This window comes from Xyrauchen texanus, chromosome 4 (assembly GCF_025860055.1).
Source record: "Xyrauchen texanus isolate HMW12.3.18 chromosome 4, RBS_HiC_50CHRs, whole genome shotgun sequence".
Lineage (NCBI taxonomy): Eukaryota > Metazoa > Chordata > Actinopteri > Cypriniformes > Catostomidae > Xyrauchen > Xyrauchen texanus.
The window spans coordinates 17,707,040-17,725,520 of NC_068279.1; positions in this window are offsets into that span (position 1 = coordinate 17,707,040).

Consider the following 18,481-nt stretch of genomic DNA (forward strand, 5'->3'; position numbering starts at 1 on the left):
TTCAGAACTCATTGGACGGCGCTTCACAGTACAGATGGACAATGACCCGAAGCATACTGCGAAAGCAACCAAAGAGTTTTTTAAGGGAAAGAAGTGGAATGTTATGCAATGGCCAAGTCAATCACCTGACCTGAATCCGATTGAGCATGCATTTCACTTGCTGAAGACAGAACTGAAGGGAAAATGCCCCAAGAACAAGCAGGAACCGAAGACAGTTGCAGTAGAGGCCTGGCAGAGCATCACCAGGGATGAAACCCAGCGTCTGGTGATGTATATGTGTTCCAGACTTCAGGCTGTAATTGACTGCAAAGGATTTGCAACCAAGTATTAAAAAGTGAAAGTTTGATTTATGATTGTTAATCTGTCCCATTACTTTTGGTCCCTTAAAAAGTTGGAGGCACATATACAAACTGTTGTAATCCCTAAACAGTTCACCTGATTTGGATGTAAATACCCTCAAATTAAAGCTGAAAGTCTGCAGTTAAAGCACATCTTGTTCGTTTCATTTCAAATCCATTGTGGTGGTGTATAGAGCCAAAAAGATTAGAATTGTGTCAATGTCCCAATATTTATGGACCTGACTGTAAGTTTGAAGTAAGTTTGAAGCACAAGAAATAGAAATAAACCTTGCGTAAATTGTCAGCTTTACGCTAAGCTAAAATGCAATTTCTAACCATTTTACATGCACATGTTACCAAGCACAATCGTATTTTTTCATCAGGAAAATTCACGTTGGATCAAAATATTTTTTTTTCTAGTAAGATATTTGATGTTAGGGCAAACATCGTACAGATCATAATTGATCATAATTTTCTTTATTGTTTTTCTGTGAAAATATCTAAAAATCCTTAAAACAAGATTATTTAGATTAATCTGGTTTTAGATACAACACTGCTTAAGAGATTTAGTTTTTTCAAAGAATGTATTTTGTCTTACTGTACTTATAGTCAAAACAAGTGAAAAAAATCTACTAGTGCTGAAGAAGTAATCCAAAGTATTTAGAATACGTTTACTGACCTTGAGTAATTTAACGGAATACGTTACAAATGACATTTTACAGCATGTATTCTGTAATCTGTAGTGAAATACATTTCAAAAGTAACCCTCCCAACCCTGACTATATACATGTGTGTGTATATATATAGGCCTATATATATATATATTTTAAAGTTGTTAGAGTGGTATTCATTGCTAGATCAGGTACTGTTTGTTTGCTGTCTAGAACGCGCGTCGCTTAAACGTGTGTTTGTGTGCGCTATATTTGTTTTGATTTCTCCCATAGTATTCCCTGCTAGATATAGGGTTGGTTATCCAGTGTGTGTAAAACTGTGCTCTTGCTGTTTACCTGATGCAATATACTTTAATTTGTCTTATTACAGTAATCTCTGTGGCTCCAAGAGGAGGCACCTCAGCATGTGTTCCTCCTGACCTAAGATACACCAGATGGTGTGCCTGGTCCAGTTTGTGTTAATGAAGAAACATTTAAAAATTATTCTATACAAATGAGACAAAGTCAAACTATGTCAGACTTGAATCAGTTCTTTTACATTTATTTTTCCTATGTTTATTTTCAGCACTCTCTTATGACCCTGTTTAGGCTTAAGTTGGAGCCTTCCTACTCAAAAATAAATGCTAACTACAAGAGAAGCTAATTAATTTTGTGATATACAGAATTTTGACCTGTGCCTTGTTTTCTTAATGATACTTCATAGTCTCTATCAAGAAATATGTGTGGCTTGAAAGTTAATCTTGTGCTTTTGAAATGCCAGGTTTTGTCACTAATTATCTTGATTATAATTCAAGTGACTATTAGCAGAGGTTGTGCATCTGCTCTCTTTTTTCAATTTGATAACCTTGTCAACAAATTTTTTTTGTTTTTCTTTTCTTTCATTTTCTTTTATGCTTCTGTAGTAAAAACAAGACAGGTGGACAGATTAAAGTGAGAACTGTTAAATTACTGATTTGCCAAAATAGTTGTTCATAATTTGTGGTAAGTGAGTCAGAGTACTTTCTTGAAGATTTTGAGATAAAAGGCTTGCTCATTGTGGGTTTAAAGAGGGAGCAACTTTGTTATCATTGAGTAAGATTAACTTGAAAGAGACTGTTCAGATTCCTATTACTGCACATTTGAAAGAATCATTGAACTCTTTCTGTACTAAAATTTGAAGTAATTATATAGAAATTAAATGGATTAAATGGAAATTGAAAATTGATTGAAAGTGTCTGATCCTTCTATTGGTAGAAAATTAACAAGGCTTGGGAGATATGTTGAAAATAGTAGTCTAATTCATAAACTTTGGTCCTTTTAAATTTCACATCCTATATACCATCAAAGTTGGTTATGTGACAATATAAGCTTCATTGTCAACAAATGTAATTTTGTTATTTTTATGTCATTTAGTGCTCCAAAAAGATGTGTGTTCAGAACACTAAGTTGGATTTGACACATTTTCTGTAAACATAAAGAATATGTAATTTACTTACTGTATTTTTTATTTTCTAAAAATAATTCTTCTTAAAAGAAAGACTACATTTCATCTAACCTTTGTCATAGCTATGGCTGACTGCTGGCCTGTTTGACAATTTTAAAGTATGCAGACTAAAGTTAGTGCTTCACTAGTGCATTTGTCAGGATCCTGTCACCTTTGTCAGTCAGGCTTATTGTGGTGACAGGATCCTGACATGTGTGTTCTATGTCTCTGTCTGAGTGCACGGCTTTGGTTGTTTTCCTGGACGTGCGCTCTTCTGTCTAGTCTGTGTCTCATGTTCAGAGCATGGTGTCTGGATCCTGACCCTTCGGTCTGATTTACCTCCTTGTTTTCTTTCCTAGTTAACCCCATTGTGTTTGTTGTCTTGTGCCAGTTTGTTGTGGTTTATCACTCTGTTAGGTTCTCGTGTGTGTCAGTCCCAGCCTGGAGCATCAAACCCAGACTGTCCTGTAATGTTCTGTCCTGGACTTTGGAGTTTTCCCTTTTGGGGTTGTTCTTTTTGTTTTGTTAAAAAAGCCCCTTATCTCACTTTCTATGGGTCCTCACCCTCTCTTCAACTGAACCCCGACAGCGTTGTTCACAAATATTTCCGCTCTCAGCTGCTGCTCATTTATGTCTTTGCACGCTACAGTTTATTGTGGTTTAATTGTGGGGCCACAATCGTGGAAATGACCTGATAAACATTATAGACTTAATGTCGTGAGCTGTGGAATTATTGAATGTTCATGTTGCTGAATGCATGAATGAAAATTGTCAATTTATGTTGATTGTCAGAATAGACCAGTAATCAGGGACAATATCAACTACAGTGGGTAATAAAATTGGCAGCATAACTGTATGATAAAAATGCACAAGTGATGTATGGACTATATTGTAAGTTCATTACAGAGTGAAGATTGAATGTAGTGCAGGGTTCATGGAATAGTGTGTCATTAATGCTTGTGGTGACATGATTGTCATGAAGGAAGGGTATAGACAGGATCATAATTTAACAATCCCGCCTACAAAAGAAAGCATATTTTACCTTAGTGGAAAATTAAATGAAACTAGGATGTCTACATTTTGTTGTTCTACAGAGCTCTATGTGGTGAAAGATATGTGAAATGACCTTTGCGTTAAGATATGTCTTCACACTTTTATGACAGAAACAGTGTAATAACTGCTGTCAAACACACACACACACACACATACACATACACACACAGTATATACTGAATATATACAGTATATATATGTGGCATGGGGGGCGTGGTCATGTGTCGGTCTGCAAGAAAAGGAGAGGGGTAAGACTCATCACCTGGCTCATAATTATCTCTAACACCTGTCTCTCATTATAGTGATGGTGGTGGGAGACCAAAAAGGCAAGCCAGAGCATCAGAGAGGGGAGAGAGAGTGACCTAAAAGCACAACAGCCAAAGAGTCTGAGAGTGTGCTACATTTATTACCTTTAAGTTTATAACGACGGTATTTATGTTACCGTCGTTTGTTTGAAAAAAGCCCTGCAAATTAATGAACTGGCCTTGAACCTGCTTCGTTGCCTCCGGACTCCTCCATTTCCCTGAACTAAGAACATTTCACACAGCTTTGGAGGAGAAGCTGTTATGTAGTCCTCACCGCTGGGCGAAGTCTTCAAGACCCTCACCAGTATTCAGCAGTCCCAACATCAGCCCTCATGAAGGTGAGCAGGGAGCAGGAACAATGCTTTCAAGTCCTGCTCCAGGCACAAGCGGAGGACCGGCAGGTGCCTGATCGCCAGGGAGGAGGCTGGCACTCTGAACTCCTTGGAGCCTGTTCCACCAGTGGCCCTAGCAAATATGGGGCCAAACGATGATCCGGAGGCCTTCCTTGACAGCAGAGGTTGGGCGGCCAGCCTGTTGCCCCTGCTCTCCGGGGAGGCGCAGCTGGTGGCACAACAACTTCCTGCAGCCAACCTTCTGGATCACAGTTACCTGAGGAAGGCCATCCAGCAATGGGTCAGTCAGACCCCAGAGAAGAGTGGACAGCTTTTCCACACTTTGAGCTTCGGGAAGAACAGCTACCTGTGTGCAGCAACTCCTTGATGCCTGCTGGAAATGGTTGCTGGTGGGGTGGACCACTGGTGTGGAAGTTGTCGATCTGGTGGTACTGGAGCAGTTAGTTTCCGAACTTCCCCGAGGCATGTCCGAGTGGGTCCAGTGCCACCGCCCGGAATTGTAGGAGAAAGCCATCCAGCTGCCAGAGAAATAAATGGTTGTGTTCCCAGGAGGTGGCAAAGCGGTCTCTTCTTCTCTCTCTTCTATCTCTCTCTTCTATCTCTCCAACCCCTGTGCCTCATATTCTCTCCCCTCCCACCATCCCCCTCACTCCCACCCAGTTCCGGCTCCTCGGAGGTGGGGAGGAGCCCTGCTCAAACCCCACACCTGGTCCAGAGGACCCTTCCCCTTGTCTGTCTCTCCTACCCCCGCCTCCCTCTGCTTTCCCCTCCAGGTTGGCAATACCACCCCCACGAGTGTGGAAGGAAGACCTGGGACGTTCTGCTGGAGCTCCGGGAAACCAGACACAGCCAGGAGCATTGTCCATTAATGGAGGTGGGGACACTGGATACACATCAAGCTTTGGTGGATACAGGTTGTTCTGAAACCTCGATCAACAAATGCTTGGTGCAAAGTGGGGCATTGGATAAAAATAAACGGGTAAAACAGGTTTCAGGGGAAAAAGCATAGAGTCTTGGCTGTGGTTAATCCCCACCTCACCCATCCACTAATTCTGGGAACCAATTGGCCAGGGATGGGTCCCGCAAAGTAGTGGCAAGTGGTGCGATGTGCGATACTATGGCAGTGCCAGGGCTGTCAACATCGGCTCCACGTCAGGATGATGCAGTCGAGGGAATTCCCATTCTCAGGTGCTTCCCTGAGGGGGATTTCCCTCTGGAGCATTCGTGTGACGAGTCCCTCAAGCACACTTTTGACCAAGTGAAAGTAATTGATGGTCAACAGCTCTAGCCCGGTGTTGTGCTCACATACCAATACTTTTCAGTTATCAAAGAGCGGTTGTATCGAGTGATACAGGACAGTCAAACCAAAGAGAATACAACTCAGCTGTTAGTGCCAAAGAGCCGTCGGGAAACACTCTTCCAGGCAGCTCACTTTAATCCAATGGCTGGACACTTAGGTCACGAAAAGACTTTGAACCCTAAGCCGGGCATTCACAGGGACGTTTGCAAATGGTGTGCGGTGTGATATGAATGTCAGTTGTTGAATACACAGGCCACCCCATATGCGCCATTGTGCCCTCTGCTGTTGATCAAGGTCCCCTTTGAGAGAATTGGTATGGACCTTGTCGGGCCATTAGAGCAGACTGCACGTGACCATCGCTTTGTATTAGTTCTGGTGGATTATGCAATGCGATATTCGCAGTGCCTCCATGCAACAACTCAGCACATAGTGTAGAGGCACTCTTCAAAATTATCTCCCGAGTGGGGATTCCAAAGGAAATCCTCACTGATCAAGGCACAACATTCATGTCACTTAAACTTTGCGAACTATATGAATTATTAGGCATAAAGGCGATTTGCACCAGTGTTTATGCAAACAGATGGGTTGGTTGAAAGATTTAATAAGACTTTAAAAACATGATTTGTAAGTTCATACATGAAGTTGCTAAGAATTGGAATAAGTGGCTCGAACCCCTGCTGTTTGCAGTACGAGAGATCCAGTGGGTTTTCCCCATTTGAGCTACTGTAAGGAAGGAACTTCGAATGGTAAAAATAAAATTCAATACATTCTTGACCTTAGAGCAAAACTCAACACTTTGGAGCAGGTAACACAGGAGAATTTGCTCCAAGCGCAAGAACGTAAACGTTGACTGTACGAAAGGGCACTCAAATACGGGAATTCACAGAGGGAGATAAAGTGCTTGTGTTGTTGCCCACTTCAAGCTCCAAATTACTCGCCAAGTGGCAAGGACCCTTTGAGGTCAAAAGACGAGTCAGAGATCTCGATTATGAGGTTAGGCAAATGGACAGGGGAGGGGCACATCAAACCTGTCACCTCTACCTCCTCCATGGAGGGAGGCAGTACCTGTAACCTTGGTGATGGAAGTTCCGGAGAGGGTGGAGCTCGGGCTGGAGGTATCTCCAAAAGCAAGTTAATTCTCCCCGGTCCCTTGCGGAGACCACCTCTCACCGTCGCAGCTAACAGATATTGCCAGATTGCAAGCAGAATTTGCAGATGTGTTTTTACCCCTACCTGGTCGCACGAACATCATGGAGCACCATATTGAGACCACCCCAGGGGTGGGTGTTCGTAGCCACCCCTATCGTATTCCTTAACAAAACAAAAAGAAGAATTAGAGGCAATGCTTGGAATGGGCGTAATACAAGAGTTGCACATGATTGGGCCAGTTCTGGTACCGAAGAGCGATGGCTTGGCCCGCTTCTGTGTTGACTACTGGAAAGAGAACGCGGTGTCCAAATTTGATGCTTATCTATTGCCGTGAATTGACGAGTTACTCAATCAGTTGGGCACGTCTCAGTTTTACTCGATGCTGGACTTAACAAAGGGTTATTAGCAGATCCATTTAACTCCAATGTTCCACAACTTTCGGATTACACCAATTTGTGACGCTTCCCTTCAGTATGTTCAGTGCAAATTAAAGAACTGACCTTGATGTCTCCTGACTCCTCCATTGCCCCGAACTAAGAACATTTTCACAATATATTATGTGTGTATATAAAATAATGTAACATAAAGAGCTGGTTAGAAATATTTATGGCTGGTAAATACACCCATCACTGGACAAGGAGATTAATCAGGTGAGCGCAGGTTAAATCCAGAGGTCCAAAGGCCTGCTGACCACGGCGTACTGTTAGATATTACTTGCAAACTGTGAGTGTTTTTCAAAGTTGAGCCTTGTTCCTTCTCTTTGTCCTCCAGCAACACATGCACAGAGGCTGCATCATCACTCTGTCAAATAAAACAATCGACTTTCATAAAAGATAATCAAACATCAATCAATATGGAATATCATGAGCAAAAACCTCCATGAATGATTTCCTTTATGTTTGGAACTTCAAATTCAAGCTTTATGATTGAACAGATGTCTGAGCATTCAGTTTGTGTTTCTTGCTTGCATATGCACTCAATATATATTTTTCACTATGAGCGATAGGCGCTTCTTATCTGCTACATTTTTTTTACTCACATCCCCAAATCAGACCCTGGTGATAAAATGTTTGATGCCTATCAGTGTAGTTTGCAGCCCAGAGATCAGGGCCAGCTCCTCCAGTGCTCTCCTTCTGAATGGCTCCGCTACATCCACAATGAAAGGATTCAGAGAAAATAAAGCCGCCCTTTCAAGGCAACTCTTGGCTTTAGGGAACTGAAATTACTCTGACATTACTGCTGCACAATGCACTTCAAACAGAATTCCAAGATTGAACTGCCAGAGAAGATAAGATGGAGAGGAGATCAAACTCAGCCATTTTCTTTATCGGTGTCAGCGCTGCAGTAATTATTTGTGTGTTTCAGGCTTGCAACTGTGATTACCACGACTCTGATGCTTTTTTGACCACAGTGGTATGGTCAACTTAACAAACAGGCTGAGGCTTCCTGCTGTTCAGGGTATTAGCACTGTTGTGGTTTAATCGTTATTAAAACATTAAAGCAAACTACATGTAAGAACATTGAATACAACAAACAGAATAGATCTGTTCTAAAACCTAGTCAGCTTGTGTAGCGCGTGTTGAGGCAGGGGAACAGCAAGAAAGAGAGAGAGGCAGAGAGAAAGAGCATTGTCTTGATCAGCTTTGATCACGATCAAGCCAAGTCAATTCAAAGTTTCTTTATATAGCACAGTTTATACAACAGCTGTTGACCAATGTGCTTTACAAAATCACAAAATCTATAAACACATAATTCAACAATCTAAAATGATCAGATACTTTGCATGATTTTAAACAAGATCACCCTAGATTGCACAATTTCGTAATTATTTTATAAGATTTCTTATCGATTCTTTGCAGTATTAAATAAAGTGTTTCTGAAAACATTTCTCTTGATTTGTCCACCTTCATATAATAATAATTGATATATTCTTTTACTTGTAATGATGCCTTCTGGGATTGTCAACTCTACAAAGTAAGTAAGTAAGTAAAGTTTATTTATAAAGCGCTTTTCACAGATAAAATCACAAAGTGCTGTACAGGAGGATAAGTAAAAACAAACAGTATAAAATGTATATACATATGTAAGATTAAAGTGACACTAGTAAAAACCCATCAACCAAAAGCCTTATTAAATAAACATGTTTTCAGCGCCTTTTTAAAAGAGGCAACAGTGTCTGCCAGACGCATGGACAGGAGCAGGGCGTTCCACAGTCTGGGAGCTACAGACTGAATTGACATGTCCCCTCGGGTCTTATAACGAGTCTTAGGGACTGCAAGCAAGTTCTGGCCAGAGGACCGGAGAGTGCGGTCAGAGGAATACAACTTCAAAAGGTCCAGGATGTAATGCGGGGCCTGACCATTTAAGGCTCTGAAAGTCAGCACTAAAATCTTGAAATCAATCCTGAATTTTACAGGGAGCCAATGGAGATCCATTAAGACTGGTGTTATGTGAGACCTTCGAGGGGCACCTGTTAAAAGTCTAGCAGCAGAATTTTAAAGGTTATTACCAAAGTATTTTTGCCAAAATCTAGGTTTCTTAGGAGGCAGCGTAATTAAGTTGCCTACGTTTGGAACAGCCTCAGCATTGTGTGGCCTTATAATGCTGCCTCCGAAGCTCACTGTTTTGGAACAGAGCAGATATCTTACTCCATCAGTGCCTTTAAATCAGTGATTTTTTGTTTTTATGCTTTAACTTTTAGGTCAGTCGAAATGCATCACACTTTTACAATCCAAGCCAATACAGTTCTTTTGTTTTCAAAAAGCATTTGGCAGATGAACATGATAAAAGTCAATCCTCATTTTTGCTATGACACTGGAAGGTGATACTTGAATCATTGTTTTATTTTTCAAAAAGACAAGGCCTCTGCCCCTGCTGTGTCCTCTGATGCTGTAATTATTTAGCTGCATGAACAGAATGCTGCTTGACATTTTGTATTCCCTTTGCAGGCTGGGGAAATAGGAACAAAATCGGGCATTACTGCTTACTCCACTATGAGCTTATTGCCCTGAATAGACATGTTTGGGCCACTTTGCAGCTCCAGGATCAATGCTTATCTGACCATTATTCCAGAGTGTAAAGATTTAATATGATACACAGGCAGAGAGTTTAACTTTTGAATGCATTTTGTTTTGAAGGTTCGGATGGCAATTTTTCACAGACTCTCAATATCCTCTCTCCTCACAGGGCTTAAGGTACTCTTTGGATGTTATATTGGTTGTAAAGCCTCTGCAAAATATTTTTTTGTTTTGTAAGAACACATTCTTTGGCAGGGTTGGGGAGTAAATTGGAATACATGTAATGGGATTAGGTATTTAAAACACAAAATATAAGTAATTGTTTTCCAATACAGTTACAATTGGTATTTAGAATACAGTTACATTCAAAAAGTATTTTGATTACTGAAGGGATTACTTTGCATTTTATTGTCATTTGTTTCATTTAATATTTAGTCATTTAGAAAAAAATGTATATGAAGGTGGTCAAAGCCAATTAAATGTTAATTTCAAAAACACTTCATTCAATACTACAAAGAATTGATTGTTCAATAATGTGTTTATAGTTTTTGTGATTTTGTAAAGCACATTGGTCAAAAGCTGTTGTATAAACTGTGCTATGTAAAGAAACTTTGACTTGACCGGGATCAGAGCTGATCAAGACAATGCTCTTTCTCTCTGCCTCTCTCTCTTTCTTGCTGTTCCCCTGCCTGAAATGGAAAACATTTAGACCTATAAATGATGCGATCCAAATTGCATTTGAACAGTGGTGAAACACTTTCTTATAATGTGTTACATTCATACGAGCAGACATAGAAGTAAGTTTGAAGTATGTTTGGAGCACAAGAAATATAAATAAACCTTGTGTAAATTATCAGCATTACACCAAGCTAAAATTCTATTTCTAGCCATTTTACATGCACATGTTACCAAGCACAATCATATTTTTTTTATCAAGAAAATTCATGTTAGATCACAATTTCTTTTTTTCTAGTAAGACCTTTGATATCAGGGCAAAGATTTTCATCCATCCATCCATCGTCAACCGCTTATCCTGTGTACAGGGTCGCGGGGGGCTGGAGCCTATCCCAGCTAACATTGGGCGAAAGGCGGGGGACACCCTGGACAGGTCGCCAGTCCATCGCAGGGCAAAGATTTTATTTGTGATAATTATTTTTGTATTGTTTTCCTGTAAAAATATCAAAAAATCTTTAAAACATGATCAGTTGATTCAGCTTGTTTTAGAAGCAAAACTGCTTCTATAATATATATATATATATATATATATATATATATATATATAGATAACAATAGCCCATATTTAACACCCTCGTCTTCATGGGAATATTGGACTGTGTATGGATACATTTAGGCATTGCCCGAGTTTGATGCGGCAGAACAGATATGATAAAAATATGGTGTATGTTTCAGTTATGTAGCTAAACCCTCCTAGCTGTAGACATTAGTACATTTTGAACTAAAGCTTTGCTTTGTGTTCTTAATAAGAAAATACTGTATCCCAATATGTATATTTTTGTCATTCTTAACCCTCCTATGGTCTTCGTAATTTTTGATTGGAATCACATTTGCCGATTTAATAAAAATGGTTTCCGTTATCTGAGCGGTACAAGACTTGGTGACTTTTCCTCCACTTGCCATCTGAACACAGAGTACAATTTTAGACATGATTCGATAAGCATAAGTGGTTGTAAAAAACTAATGTGACACTTTCTGTCTTTGTGTTATGGTCTTTCCCATTAATTTTCAATGGTCGGTCAACCATTGACCACAGAGCAATTTTTATTAATTTTCAAATACAATCAATAAAACTGCCGCAGTGCATAAAAAACACACACACACACACACACACACAGAAATTAAAGGTAAGACTATAAATCATCCAGAGTGCAAAACATACACACACATACACACACACAAAAATGACCTGGTGAGACTATAACACAGATAATTTTTTTTGTCAAATAAAACCAATAAATCAGCTAGAATGCTAAACACATACACACTCAGAAAGAGGGTGAGACAATAACACACCCACAATGCAGATTACACCTTTATTCCTCCTGAAAAATGTTCAAAAGGACCAAAGGTAGAGCTCTTTTATGAATCCCATAGAAGGGTTAATTGTGTTTACAAAAGGTTTATCTTTCAAAATGAAGCCATATGGATACATTTTGTTACAAATGAAAATCCCTTAGAGAAGTTAGTTGGGAACATTTTTCAGATTACTAGAAGGTCAATTAAGGGTAGAGAGCAGTGATTATTTACAGTGAAGATTAATTATGAGGTCCACAAATGGTTTATAGTGCAGTTGTAGGCAAGTCTGAACATGGAGGTTATGTTGCCTGAAAGTAATATTTAGTTCAGTGTCCCTACATTTTCATGCAAGTAATATTGAAATGGACTGTTTATACAGGATTTCTTTCATTTAACAACAGAATAAAACCACATGGTTGCGCTGCTTCTACTATGCATTATTTTAGCAAGAGTAATATAATTATTTAGTCTTTGGTTCTTGCAAAGAAAATATGAACTCTTCAGTTTCCTCTTAGTTTCAGTGCAACTATGTGTCCCTTAAATAAAATTGAGGGCACTGTTTGTATCTCTATTCTCTATATTCATACATATCTTTGGCTCTGACTGTGGCAGCGGGGGCGTGGTAAGGGCACTTACACCTGAGCTAAATTATGTCTAACACCTGTCTCTTATTCCAGTGAGCACTGGGAGAGCAGATAAAATGACCCACGCCACCAGCAGTCGAGAGAGAGAGTCTGGGGCCTGAATGATTGCGGAGCTATATATATAAATATAAATAAAAGAGTATTATTGTGAGACTGAAAACGTCTCGGGTTATGACTATAACCCTTGTTCCCTGAGAAGGGAACGAGACACTGCGTCGTTGAAAACGACTCTTTGGGGAACGCTCCTTAGCGTGCGCCTCTGAATTATGAATGAAACTATTCCAATCTTGATTGGTGTTGCGTCATGACATAACATGTGACGGCATAACCGGATGCATAAAAGTGACGCCGGTACACACACACATTAGCCTAGCGATGAAGCAAGCCGCTCTCAGGCATTGAGGGGCGTGGCAGGACGACGCAGTGTCTCGTTCCCTTCTCAGGGAACAAGGGTTATAGTCATAACCCGAGACGTTCCCTTCCGAGGGAACTCGCACTGCGTCGTTGAAAACGACTCTTTGGGGAACGAATGCCCACTAGGCCACGCACCGGAAAAAGGCCTGCCCTAGATTGAAACTGAACTCAGGCACTCAACTAGGACGAGAGCACACGTGCGCCAGGCGTACTAGGGAGGTGCAGACTATAAAACCTGATGAAAGTGTGCGGGGTAGCCCAAACGGCTGCCTCACAGATCTCCTGGAGGGGCACTCCCAATAAGAGAGCCCTAGAGGACGCCATGCCTGTAGTTGAATGAGCCCTTATGGCCAAAGGTGAAGGCAAATTGCGCACCTTGTAGGCCGAGATAATAGCCTGAACAATCCAATTACTAATGGTTTGTTTCGAGGCAGGGAGCCCCTTCTTAGGTGACCCAAAACACACTAACAGTTGGTCCGACCTCCTTCAAGAAGAGGACCTCTCGAGGTAAATGCCCAAAGCTCTGACAGGGCAGAGCAAATGGAGCCTCTCTTCTTCTGCCGACACATGAGGTGGAGGATGAAAAGCCTGCAGGACTGTAGACCGTGCCGTGTTAGAAGGCACCTTAGGCACATAGCCAGGTCTCGGGTGCAGAATGGCTTTAACTCCGCCAGGGGCAAACTCCAAGCAAGCTGGTGTTACTGCCAGGGCTTGAAGATCTCCCACCCTCTTTAGAGAGGTAATAGCTAAGAGAAAAGCCATCTTGAACGTCAGGTCCTTGGGTGAAGCCGACTGAAGGGGTCCGAAGGGGCCAGGGATAACCCTTCGAGAACCACCGCCAGGTCCCAGGCAGGAACCCTGGACCTGGTTGTCGGTCTCATCCTCCATGTACCACGGAGAAAACGAATGACCAGCTGGTGCCTCCCCAGAGGCCCATCACTCAGTGGTGCATGGAAAGCCGAAATGGCAGCCACGTACACCTTAAGTGTGGAAGGGAGAGACCCGCAGAGAAACGATTTTGAAGAAACTCCAGAACTGAAGCCACCGGGCAGTTAACTGGATCTAATTCATGTTCTCTACACCAAGTGGAGAACACATTCCACTTGAGGCCATATAATCTCCTAGTAGGCGGAGCCCTAGAGCTAAGTATGGTTTCAACCACCCCGCTGATAGACCAGCATTTAGGTACTGAACCCCCTCAGGGGCCAGACCCACAGTTTCCACAGCTCTGGACGAGGGTGGAAAACTGTGCCCCTTGCCTGAGACAACAGATCCCTCCTCAGAGGAATCTGCCGTGGCGGAGCTATCAGGAGTGAAATTATGTCTGAGAACCATACTGGGCCGGCCACATCGGGGCAACCAGAAGTAGACTGATGCCCTCTTGGCGGACCCTTTCCAGGACTCCCGGGAGCAGAGCGATCGGGGGAAATGCGTACAGGCGAGGCCTCGGCCAGGCCTGTACCATGGCATCCAACCCCAGTTGGGCTGGATGTGAGAGGGAGAACCAAAGTGGACAGTGGGACGTCCCTCGAGACATGGATAGATCCACTTCCGATGGTCCAAATTTGTCCCCTATCGACTTCACCACCTCTGGATGAAGTCTCCATTCCCCGGGCCTCAGCCCCTGCCTCGACAGGATGTCTGCTCCCTGATTCTGAACCCCCGGAACATACATTGCTCTGATAGACAGTATTTTTCCTTGGGACCAAAGAATTATCTGATGCGCCAGTCTGCACAGAGGGCGTGATCTGAGTCCCCCTTGTTGGTTCAGATAAGCTACCACTGATGTATTGTCCGAACGTACTAGGACATGGTAACCTTAGATGTCTGGAAGGAAGCTCCTCAGAGCCCTGAACACAGCCAACATCTCTAGACAGTTTATGTGCCAAGAATGATGATGGTCCTGCCACAGACCCCTGGCAAAGCGGCCGTCCATGACCGCGCCCCAGCCAGTGAGGGAGGCGTCTGTCGAAACGGTTTTCCGGCGACGTGACGCTCCCAACACTGGCCCTAGGGACAGGAACCAAGGTTTCTTCCATATTAGCAGAGAACGAAGGCACCTGCGCGTTACTCTGATTATACTGAAATGGATTCCCCTTGGGGGAAAACCCCTTGGCTTTCAGCCACCACTGGAGGGGCCTCAAGTGTAGAAGGCCCAAAGGTATAATGTTGGATGCCACTGCCATGAGGCCCAGCAGTCTTTGAAACTGCTTTACAGTGATGGCCTGGCCTAGCTTTAACCCGGACACCATCGCCAGAACGGACTCGATACGTGCAGGAGACATGCGTGCCTGCATCGTAACCGAGTCCCACACAACACCCAGAAACGTTGTGCACTGGAATGGTTGTAACACACTCTTTTTTGTGTTGAGTCTCAACCCCAAACTTCGAATATGGCCAAGGACGACATCTCGATGCCGAACCGCCATTTCTCGAGACTGGGCCAGAATGAGCCAGTCATCGATATAATTCAGTATGCGGATGCCCTGAAGTCTCAGAGGAGCAGGAGCTGCATCCATACATTTGGTGAATGTGCGGGGAGAGAGTGCTAGGCCGAACGGAAGAACCCGATATTGGTAAGCTTCACCCCCGAAAGTGAACCTCAGGAACCTCCTGTGACATGGAAGGATGGGTACATGAAAATAGGCGTCTTTTAGATCTATCGTGACAAACCAGTCCTCGGATCTGATCTGACTCACGATGACAGGAATGGTAAGCATTTTGAACCTGAACCTCCTCAAAGGCCGGTTCAAAACTCTGAGATCTAAAATCGGCCTCAACCCCCATCCTTTTTGGAACTATAAAGTACCGGCTGTAAAGACCGGACTCCCTGTCTGAATGAGGAACACGTTCTATGGCCTCCTTCAGCAGCAGAGATTGCACTTCTTGTTCCATCACCTGAGCCTGCTCTGGAACCACTGTAGTCTGCACCACCCCAGAGAATTTGGGGGGGGCGGTGCCCGAACTGCAGCCTGTACCCTGATTTTATTATATGCAGGACCCATGCAGATATGTTGGGAAGATGATTCCATGCCTCTACAAAATCTACTAAAGGAACCAGCCTCTCGAGGCTGGTCTCGGGTGTTTTTCGAGCACTGTTCTCGACTTCCTGAAGCGAGATACCGGCAGGATTTAGTCGATACAGTTCTTGTGACCACAATTGATGTGTGTTTTTTATTTTTTGACACTGGCTGGAAATTGATGTGGTCCGAAGCGTCAGAGACGGCGGGAACCGACACCGATTTCCTGAGGACTCCGCTGTGAGAGCAACCTCGGTTGGTTCTACCACCTCGGTAGGACCTCTTTCCTGAAGCTTCTACTAAGGGAACCAGCCTCTCGGGGCTGGTCTGGGGTGTTTTTCGAGCACTGTTCCCGACTTCCTGAAGCGAGAGACCGGCAGGATTTAGTCGATACGGTTCTTGTGACCACAATCGATGCTTGTTGTTTTTTTTTTTTATATTTGTTTTTTTTTTGACACGAACGGCACGGTGTGCGTTCGCTGGAAATTGATGTGGCCCGAAGCGTCAGAGACGGCGGGAAACCAACACCGATTGTGTGCCGCCATGTAAGCCCTACTTATTAAAGCAGATGTATCTCTGCAGGGCTTACTAGGCAGCGCGGGGGTTTTAGCCCATATCCCGTGCCCCCAAAACATCGTCTGTAATCAAACACTGGGGCTGGAGATACGGGACGAATGCGGTTTACCTCACGATCTCGTTTTAGATATCTTTGTGGAGATCGGGGAAAAACGGCAAACCCCGGCGCTGAGGTTGTGATCTGTGCCGCAGGAAACGCACGTCTAATTTGCTTTCAACTTGCGTTCCCTGCTCATTTTGTGGCCAGCTGATATTCAGTCTGGCCACGGCACGCGTCACAACCTCAATCAGCTCCTCATAAGCTTGGCCAAAAACTGGCGTGCTTGGCTCACGGTCGTCCGCATCGATGCTGAGCATATCCACTTCCTCGGAAGCAGTGAGCTCAAGCATCGGGACCTGATCATGGGCAGAAGAAGCCGTGACGCGGGCTTCTGCACCACTCACAGTAGGCTCGGGATCCTCAAACGAAGAATGAGTAAGTGCCGCAGCAGTCTCATTCTCATCTGCAAAATCCCGCTGCGAACCCCGTGATCTCAATCGCCGCGCTGCCTCAACAGACGCGGGACCAAAACCGTGGGGAACGCGAGCCTGACCGTGCTCATCAAAGCACGCCAACCGGGAGTGCAGCACTCTCATGGGTAGTGCTTCACAACTTTCACAGGCAGATCCCTCGAGAGCTGCCTGTGCGTGCTGCGCTCCCAAACAGTTCACACATAAAGCGTGCGTGTCCCTACCCGTAATGAAACGAGGGCAGGGGCGCACGCACTTCTTGAACTGTTCGGTGGCCATAATATTTTTAAATCAGACAAACAACACCAAATACGACAAACAATTTCAACATAGAGCGCTTGCTGAAGAGCGAAAGCTAATGTGTGTGTGTACCGGCGTCACTTTTATGCATCCGGTTATGCCGTCACATGTTACGTCATGACGCAACACCAATCAAGATTGGAATAGTTTCATTCATAATTCAGAGGCGCACGCTAAGGAGCGTTCCCCAAAGAGTCGTTTTCAACGACGCAGTGCGAGTTCCCTCGGAAGGGAACTATTATTGTGAAGCTGAAAAGTCACTGTTGTGAAGCCGTGAACACTGCAGTGGGTCGATTAAAAATCCTTACCTGAGAGGAGCTTCTCGCCTTCCGTGTCCTCCTTCCAAAACCCTTTACACTGACAAACAGGCATATGGTGCCATGTGGTGTTTTCGAACAAGTAACCTCCAAGTGTGGTACATTCACATTATGTTGTAGGCATTCATTTGGATTTGCATGATGTTTTGCTTGGGCCACATAAGCATGTAATTTGTGAGTCTGCACTCATCTTCAGCTCCTCTGAAGACTTCTGGAGCAGATGTTCCTCTCCATGTCAGTTTGAAGGTAATGCGCCATTAAACTTGATTAGAAGTGGAGCAGCTTTTCCATTCCAAGATCTGTTTGTTGTACAGGTAATATACTGAGCTGAAACTACAAGCTTTGAAAGAGCGAGATGCAATAGTGAGTAAAAAAAAAGGCAATTTAAAACCTAGTATGTTAGCGTTATCTGTGATTATTATTATTTTTTTTTATAAAGTACTAGTAATCAAAAGCCTCTTATCTGGTAGAATGCGCATTTATATGTGTCCTGGACATCAACATAGCATTGATATATATATATATATATATATATATATATATATATTTTAGTTAAACCATTAAACTGTTGCCTTGCATTCAACAGCAAATGCTTAGTTTCATTAATGAAGATCCTATCTATGGCGTAGACTTTTTAATCTTAGGTTGTTGAGAAAAGCTAATTTCACTACAGGGAGCAAACTGCAATCATTTGCCAGATGTCCTGGTATTAAAAGCTAGGATGCAAATACTACCTGTGCAGTAGAGGAAGAAACAAAATGGTTGTCTCTTAGGAAAGAGAGAATTTTTCAGTATCTTTTTGGGTCTGTACATGTGCTATCTATAGGACACACATTTTCTGCTGTTATGCAAAATACATATTTTGACAATTAAAGTGGATACAAGGTTTACAGTAAGAGTGAAACAAATAATAGATTAGTTTCTTAAGGCCCAGGCATACTTTAATTTTCTGCATTATTAATCGGATAGCGCATGTTCGACCACATTGCCTTTCTGAGTATACACTTCTGACTGCGAG